The following is a 9,562-nucleotide window of genomic DNA, read 5'->3' as shown; positions in this document are numbered from 1 at the left end:
ATCGTCTACAGACCTGTTGGCTCTGTAGGCAAACTGCAGGGGGTCCAGGAGAGGGTCAGTGATGGCTTTGAGGTGGAACAGCACGAGGCGCTCAAATGCCTTCATCACCACAGAAGTCAGGGTGACGGGTCTGTAATCGTTGAGTCCAGCGATCTTGTTTTTTTTGGGGACAGGGATGATGGTGGAGGTCTTGAAGCAGGCTGGTACGTGACATGTTCACGTTTCAGTTCTAAAAAGGACTACGAGGCTTTCTGTGTGGAAGTGGTTGACTTCCACAGATTAAAGTGGTTAAACAGAATTAGCTTTATTTGATGAGCAGTTGAGGAGTGGACTCTAACCTTGTTTTTTGATATTATAAACAGATTAGTTAAGTTCATGTGGAGCTAACAAACTATCCAATAAACTTTCACAAACCAGTATATATCTGGAAGTATATAGCTGCCTCTAAACAGTGGGACACTTGTGGCAACTGTGAAAGCTGCCTCTAAACAATTATTGTTATCGTAAATCTGACTCTCAGATGGCACTCTAACAGCGGAAGGAGATGCAGGAAAAATTTGTGGTTGTGTTGAATTCAGGTTCAGAGCAGCTGAAAAGTGTATTTTTGAAGCCCAAGCCCAGGCAGGAGTTCCAGAGCACAATATACATGATGGACAGAGAGTAAGAGCCAACAGCAAGGATGTTTCAAATCATTGTGTTTCACTAATTTCTGAAACTTTACATGTGATCTAAACGGTCTTATTGTTATTCTCTCTGCTCTGTAGAACCGAAGATGGCATCTGGCGACAAGGGGACCACAGAATTGAGGTTTGATCATGAGATGATTCCCTTTTAAAGATCTGGAAACTCCATGTGGTCTTGTGTTCAAATCGTGTATTTATCAAGCAGCTTGTAGTAGAAAACCGTTTGTACTGGTAAAACTGGCTCCATCTGTTTTAAAGAGCTTAACATCATCGCGTGTTCCTAAAATATTTCCCTCTTGTGGATTACCTGAATGACATCTATTGACTCTCTTAAACTTTGCGATACGTTTTGAGTTATTTAATAAATTGATAAAATGCTTTAAGTTGTCGTCCATCATTAGCTGGTGTGCCGCTTCCGCAGTTTGGAGAGGTCACGCAACCTTAACACCAGCCAGGAGGAGATCCCAGAGCTCAACCAGCTAATGAATGGGTTAATGGTTAACCGTGATCCTAATAAATCATTTTCCTAGTAAATATCCAGTTGTATTGGGGTTTTCATCTGAAAAAGTATAATCTATATCTAATCTATATATCTTCCTGAGTTTAGGTTGAGTTCAGTCTGAACAAACCTAAACCATGCATGCTCCAGGTAAATTGAGGTCTGCATGATTTAAATCCGGTCAATCGGACGAAGTAAATACAGCCTCAGTACAACTGTTGTTTCTGGCTAATTATCATGTCTCTGCTCTATTTATTTGTGTCCAGCAATAACACTGCAGTGATTCTTAAATCTCAGCCCCCTACCAGCAGCTGTAGTGAAGGTGGCTTAAGAGCCGCGGTGGCTACAGAGATCGAAAAGCGGTATTTGTATTCAGATATAAACCATTTTCCAGGCTTTTGCTGAATGTTGCTCCAAGAGAGGCGGTGAATGCCGGAGGGAAATGCATAGAAATGCAAGAGATATGCATCATATCTCTTAGGTGGGAGATGTGTGCATGAAACCCAGACAGCGCTGGGTTGGTGGCTATACTGTGAGCAGAGACACTGAGGGGGTTAAGCCTTCAAATGCTTCTATTGTGATTACTTGCATTTTGTAGAAAGCTACAGAGGGTTAGATGAATTGAGCCAAATAAGAAAAAACTGCATTTGACAAGGAAATTTATGAGATTTTAGAGGTAAGTAGCCAGGTTTAGTCATGATTCAGTTGAGTCTATACACGGTATCAGAATAATTGAGGACACCTAGTTTAAAAATACCTTGTGGTTAGTGATGTTAATTTTAGTATAGATGAGAGGAGTGTTTTACAGATTGTTAGAAATGCATTGTCTATTTTAATATTAATCTTATCAAAATCTTGTTTGTATATTTTAGTGTAGATTCATAGATTTAGTTGACAAGAGAATAAACAGCTGACAGTAGCAACAAAAACATTTCCAATTAGTTATTTCCAGATATATTAAATAATTTTTCACATTTTTCAGGTATAAACCGACTAATGGAGCCACCATTAGAAATTGTTTTTTCTTTAGACCAAAGAGGAGAAAAACATTTTCAGCAATTTTCTTTCTTAGGGAGCTGGTACATGCATTTGTCTAATGAGACTTTAGAGTACCAGAAAAAGAAACCCATGGAGAGGGGTGCTGTGAGGATAAATGGATTCAACAGTGTTTAAACACTGGATTATTTAAAAGCATCAATTACATGGCCTCCATCTGAAGAGTCAGCGGCATTTTTTTGTGCGAGAGATAAAAGTCCACCTGCCTTCATCTCCACTTCCCTTTCCTCCCCCTCAACATAGGAGATGAATCAGGCGAATGGAGGAGAGTAAAGTGGAGCTTGACAGCCATCTGGACAACAAACAGAAAGGTCGCACACAGGAGAAGGAAGAGTTGTTCTGGGTAATTAAGTGGAAGCATCTCAGACCTTTGGTGCCTTTATGGCAGTCACACCCATGACTACTTAAGTAGTGAGTGATACTTTATGTTACATCTGCTCTTCCTTCCTCTTCTCTTATTTTTGCCATGTTTGGATTGTGCAGCTCATTGGTTTAAATACTTCAAGTGCTATTAAAACCTGATGTGGTTGTGCACGACAACACAGCCTAAGGTTGTGTCCGAGGATACAGGGCTATAAAGTCATCGGGAAAAGAAAAATAAACCCTTTCGACCTTTCTCTGTGACGGTAATGATATCATTATCGCAGGATTATGTCGTACAACGACAACAGCGTCTGCGAGTGGAAAAACTTGTTAGAATTTGTTGATTGGGCCAGTTTGATTCCAACATGCATAGTATTGACAAAAAACAATGAAAAAGTAGTGACAAAAAAATCCATCTATCTTCAGATTTTCCATCTTGGGTCAAGTAGATGATCACAAAAGAAAAATGAAATGCAAAGAAGATTAAAATGCAGTGTATGTCAGCCTGCACCTCAGGGGCCAGAGCGCACCACTACCACTCGCTTTCATGCGGGAAACAGAATAGACAAAAAGATAAAAGAATGAGTGGTGCAACATTTCAATGAGTTTTGCATCATTCCCTTTGCTCTGGGGAAGAGAGGATGCTTGACGTGGTCATAATAGAGAACAATGCAGCACCACAAGGGACTGGTTTCACAGAGATGCCCAACATCAGTTTGCGATGTCACATCAGGTTTAACCTCCAGATTCAAATTCATAATTTAGATCTGGGTTATTACAATAAAATAACTATATAACAAACCAGAACAAAGACTATTTGTTGGGCTTCTCCTTCAGTCAGGCGTCCAATTCGACCCGACTACATCTGAGGGAGGTGTTCACTTATCAACATTAGAAACCTGTGGCTGCAGCTTCCAGGTGAAAATGTCCACACAAATGAATGTAAACAGAGTTGGTGGGAGAGAGAAAAACTTACTATTGACTCAAAGCATAATTGTGTTAACTTCTCTCATATAAATGTACGCTGTGATATTAATTTCACCTATTTTAAGCAATGCAAACAGGAGCTGAAGTTTAATGCTTGTTGGTTATTCATGACAAAACGCGCTTTAGCAGCTGGCTCATTCAATTTTCATCAAACCTTTTTTGGTTTAGTTGTCTCCTGCTTTCGCTTTCATGCACTCTGTCATGCTGTATTTCTTTCATCCCCCCAGACGCCAAAAAGTCTGGGTATCCTGGGGGATTGCAGGAGGAGAATAGATTGTAAGCTTATCAGACCTCATCTACAAAGTTAATAATAGTCATTGGTGAGGTGTCATGAAAAACCTGTTTTCTTTTTTCATGTTTTATGGCTTTTCAGTGAATTTCCAATCAGAAATCGCACATCGGCAAATTGTGGAGCTCAAATCTTATTCAGTCAAACTAACTCATGCTTGAGTCATAGCTGAGTTTGGTTTTTGTTTGAGCTGTGAAATGCTCGATGTGTTACACTGAATAGACCTGATGTGACGGTTTGCGTTTCCATCTGCCAGGCACGCTAGACTTATTCTAGAAGGTTCATCAAATACAACGCAGCTTACCTATAACTTGCATCATGCATTCATGGTTTTTAATCAGTCATCATTTGAGTGCCAAGCATGCAGCGTAATGAGAGAGAGAGAGAGAGAGAGAGAGAGAGAGAGAGAGAGAGAGAGAGAGAGAGAGAGAGAGAGAGAGAGAGAGAGAGAGAGAGAGAGAGAGAGAGAGAGAGAGAGAGAGAGAGAGAGAGAGAGAGAGAGAGAGAGAGAGAAATCAAGAAGCCAAGAAGCCAATCAAAGCAAACCTGATTAAACTAACATTAGCATCCAGAGGAATCTCATAAATCAATGGCGCCTCGCTGATCACAGTCCTAAAGGCCATGCAACGCCCAAGTATCCTGTGGAGGTATTTTTAGTTTGAGAGTAAAGAATTTAATAAAAAGCTCCTTAAACCCCTGAGCTTCTGTCGATCGCCACAATTCATCCTCTTACTTGACATAGACAGTGATCTGGATTCAAAGATTAGGCTCATTCCAACATCCACTCTGACATTTACATTTAAAAACGATTGTATCACAGCTGACAAAATGTTTCACTCATGACAGCGGCATCAACATAAAAATGTGTCAATGAGAAGTGTGTGGGGGGGGGGGGGGGGGGGGGGGGGGGGGAAATCAGGAGTGATTTGAAAGACACAAAAGTCACATCTATGTGTGTGTTACTACACGTCAACAAAACTGAATGTGGATACACAAACGTACATTAACAATGATGTAGAAACATATGTGCAAATCTGAACACTAATACAGAAGTTAGGTCATTTAAGGGCAGATTTCTTCCCCTGGATGCTAAGGCTAACATTAATCCTAAGTGACACATACCTTGACATAATGCCAATGAAATCCTCCCTTTATTCATTCATCTTCTAAACCGCTTTTCCTGTTCATTGTGGTGTGATTGCTGGAGATTATTCCAGCATGCAGTGGGCAAGAGGCCTGGGTTTTACACAATCCTATTCACAGCATCAACATAGACGCTCTAACGCATCTAACATGGATGGAAGCGCACGAAGGAGACTAATGCACATGTTTGTAGAATGTGCTAACCTCTTCACGCTGCCTGTTGAAGACATAAAGCATTTAATAGTTGCTGAATGTAATGACATTAAAACTTGAGACACTTAATTATGTCCCTGTGAAAGTTGCAATCAACTGGCTTAATTCAAAACTTGTCCCCCCCACGTAGCTCAGAATCAGAGGCACACACACAGATACAGTTATGTATGCCCATGTTCCAGCTGCCTTCCCCCTCATCGCTCTCCCTGCCAGACGTAATTGCAGGACAGAAACTTCCTGGAAGATGCTACTCTACATTTAATCGTCACACGGATGACACTTCTAGGCATGCATGAATGCGTTAGTACAGTTTCAAGGTCTATGGAGTGTGCAGGCATATGTGTCTGATCCATATTATAATTAAACCATCGAGATGTCCTTAATAGAACTGACAAGCTGAAAGGACGGTCATTCGCTATATGGGGTGGTCATTAGTGCGTGCATGTTTGTCTAAGTTAATGTACTGTGTGAATTGATCTTGAATCCCTCCATATATTAACCCCTACATTGCCTACACTGTGCATTCAGATTAAGTTATCCGACCCCTTCTTTCTGTGGAAAGGAGTTGTAACTGCACTGCCTCCATTTACAAACGGAGAGTTGTCTGGAGTATAGTTTCAAAGTATTGCTGATTCACTGTTGGGCTTGAGATCCTCTCAACGAGAGACTGTGCAGGTTTATTAAATCTCACTGATGCCCATGTGCAGGAGAGCAGTTTGAAGTATTGTGCCACTGTTGCTGGAGGACTGTGGGAAGTGACATCTGGAGAATATGATTAGAGAAGAAGGTGGACTCGAACGCAAGAGGTGTTTTTGTCCTAGAATAATACCTGGCGCCGGAACAGGACAAATAATAGACTTAGATAATATCATCGGCAGCCATATGTCTAGCAGCTGCTTGACAGCCTTTAATCGTTCCTTCATACCTGACGTGATGGTATATCAAGGACAGGGCTGCTGGACTGGATAATAGGTAATTTATGAGGTTTTTTTAATGGGAGTGGGTAGTGTGGCCCCCCCCTTTAAAAAAAAAAAAAACTTTTACTTTTGTAAGGGCAAATCTATATCCTTGTGTCATGGAAACAGTAACATCATAATGTTAGAAAGCCAGTCATGTGGAGTAGAAGTGCACTCCAACCCGACCACTACTGGACCGAAAGGCGTCAGCTGAGTTTCGAGCATCTGATCAGGATAACTCCTTAAAGCCTTTTGTGGAGGTAGTCTGGCAACATCCATTTGTAAGAGAACCCCAGGAGCAGACCCACAACATGCTGGAGGGATTATTTATTTTATCAGGCCTCAATGCCTCAAGAATTTCCAGAAGGATTGAAGGAAGTGTCTGTGGATTCCATGTTTGCTTGCCCTGCTGCTGCTGTGATCCGTGCCCTGAATAGGAATAGATGGATGACTGTGAACAAAGCAGTAACACACATTAGACCTTTCAACCATTTAAAAAATGTAACAATTTTGAGTGAATGCCCTTAAAATCTACACATTTTTACACAGATCCTTTCATACAGTCAAAACACATTTATAAATCCGAAAATATAGAATATCATTTGGTTTTCGCAGAATGTTTGTGCCTGTGTCTTCTTTGTGTTTCCCCCTTTGGGAGTGACTCAGCTGTGTGCTTGGGTGAGTCCGTGGGACCTCGGGGAGTTGACCGCCAGCAGAGGAGATATCTAAGGCATCCAACCACGGGCCTTCGCTCTGCTGGGAGAGACAGGGCCACTTCTCTCAACCAGACAGGTCTGATGCTGGAGCGCCATTGCCTCGGGGGAGTCCAGGCAGCGACGGTCACGTGGGGCGAGGGCAGTCAAGGGCAGCGCGGTCCAACAGCCATTCAAGGCAACCACACGTAGTTTAGAATACAGACAGGGATGCACGATACGGTTCAAATATGATGATACACAAATACTCACAATTCATCTCGCTGAAATGGCTAGTTTGATATTATACATTTTATCAACTTGCATTTTTCAGGAAATAAAACATGTTTTTTGAGATACATTAATAATAATGTACAGTCTAGATGTATGACGTGCAGAGGAACGGATAACATTTCATTTGACCTCATTCGATGCTGTGTAAGCAACAGATTCTTCTGCCTCAGCTCCTGCTCTGCCCTGTCAGCGTTTTGCCCACTGGTTCATATTCTGGGCAACATGTTAACAAGCTGTTCCTGAGATAACTCAAGCACCAAAAATGTTGTTTCCCCACCATTTGAATGCATAATGATGTGGATCCGTGAACACAGACCACTTCAAATGCTTACGCCAGTGCCTTGAAACCTACCTGACAGTCCTCTGTGTGACCAACCGCTGAACCGAGCCCAGAAACTGACAGATCAGCTCATCCCCCCCCGGTGGATAGATGAGAAAAGGCAGCTGCCGAAGGTACTGCACAACTGCTTGTGTGCATGGGTGTGTTTGACATGTATGTAGCGGGTTATAAACATATCTGTCACGCCACTCCCGTCAGTGTGTGTTCCATTGTCGCAACACGTTAGTCTCTATCGTCACATACGTTTATTCTTCAATTGTGTTGCATTTGAAGGTCTCCATTGTATTGTGTCCGATGTTTTGTGCGCGTGCAGTATTAATCTGGCCTGATGTGTTTGCCACTAGAGCTTGGTGTGGCAGCCTGATGAATGTGAACCTGGAGGGGGAGCTGGTGTCTCCACAGTCGTTGTATCACTGCTGCATTTGAGAAAAGACAGAGATGCAATGTGATACTGACACAGAACTTAGTCAGGGAGAGAGTATGTGTCACCGAAATCTATTTCTAAGTTGCCATCGTTGGCTTCTTTGTGTTTGTGTATTACTGTGTGTATGAGTGTGTGAGTGTTTTTAGTGGTAGTACTGTAGTATAATCAGATCTCAAGTGCCTCACTGTCAAAGCACCTTCAACTCCTTCTCACAAGCCATATCCTATAGGTGATGCAGTCGTGTTGCTGGGGGGGGGGAGAGACGACTGTGTATAACAGTGTGTCGTTCCTGAGGACGCGCTCCATCCGTCCTGTCAAAGCTCATTGCCGCGGCTAATGTTGAAACCAATCTGTGAAAAAGGGCCCGGTAATGGTGTTGCCCCTTATCAGGCTTCTATTATGTCTGATGCTGTGCAAACAATGATGTGAGGAGCCTGGTGATTGCCTCACTCTTCTGTTCATCGCTCATAAATATCAATGAGTCAGGCAGACCGAAAGCTACTGTGGAGATGATCCGAAGAAAAAAAAAAGAAAATATTATTTGAACTGCAAAGTCGTTTCTAAACGAGGAACATCTCTATAAAGTTTTTCTAGGCTGCTTTGATCAACATCAGCCAGAATGCACTGTTATCTGGAGACTAACCCCCCAAGCAACAGATTGGTCTAATTTCACAGATTTAGTCACAGTGAAGAAGTGACGGGATTAGAGATTTAAAACATCTCCACACCTGCAGCTCTCTCTCTCTCTCTCTCTCGCTGCAGGGCTGTGCTTATAAGGAACAGAGTGGATGCACAGGGTCCACGAGGTTCTGAAGTGGGATTATTCACGACAGGGACTTTAAAAAATATATTTTTCACTATAATAATCCTTTTGAGCGTGACTTCTAACAGGACTGTTGTACGTTGTAGTCGTACCTCAGGATATCTCAAATGTCATCTTTAATGTATTTCTCATAACTACTTACTTCCGACATTGCAGGTTAACTTTTATTTTCTCACAGCAAAAAGTTTTTATTTAATTCCTCTTGGAACATAATCAAAATCCTTACAAATACCTTTCTCTAATTATTTCTGTCCCAAAGTGTTGACGAACTTTATACAGTCGGTGATGCCAAATTAAATCCTTACGCAAAGCTATCAAACTCACTTTTTAATGAATCTTCTGAGGTAAATAGTTTTGTTGGCTGTGATTTTTACTGTTCCTGGCAAAGTCAGCTGTTGCTAATTGATGTTGATTTGTGGATTTGGCCAAACTCAAAATATAAAGACTGTTGCCCATGTTTGCAGTATGAATGTTTAAAAATACAATAAAAATGTAAAAATAAAAGAGGTGAATGGGATTAAATCAACAGAAACTCATTTGGTGGTTTGTAGATGTGACTGACAGCTCAGGGACAGTACACCCTTTTTACCCCTGTATGTTAAGAATCTAAATCAACCTCCACTTGCCAGTATTGCTTTGATTTACACAGACACAGAATACCATGAAATCCTATTTCAAGTTGGTCAAAGCCGGGCAGCTGTTCATCAATAAAATATGTGAATGTTATAATCTGCAACAAAAAAGCTGTGTGTCTCCCTGCCACCCACTCCGGGGAAGAGAGAGAGAGAGCAACACCCGAG

Source organism: Pleuronectes platessa, chromosome 15, assembly GCF_947347685.1.
Source record: "Pleuronectes platessa chromosome 15, fPlePla1.1, whole genome shotgun sequence".
NCBI lineage: Eukaryota > Metazoa > Chordata > Actinopteri > Pleuronectiformes > Pleuronectidae > Pleuronectes > Pleuronectes platessa.
This window is presented reverse-complemented; position numbering follows the sequence as displayed.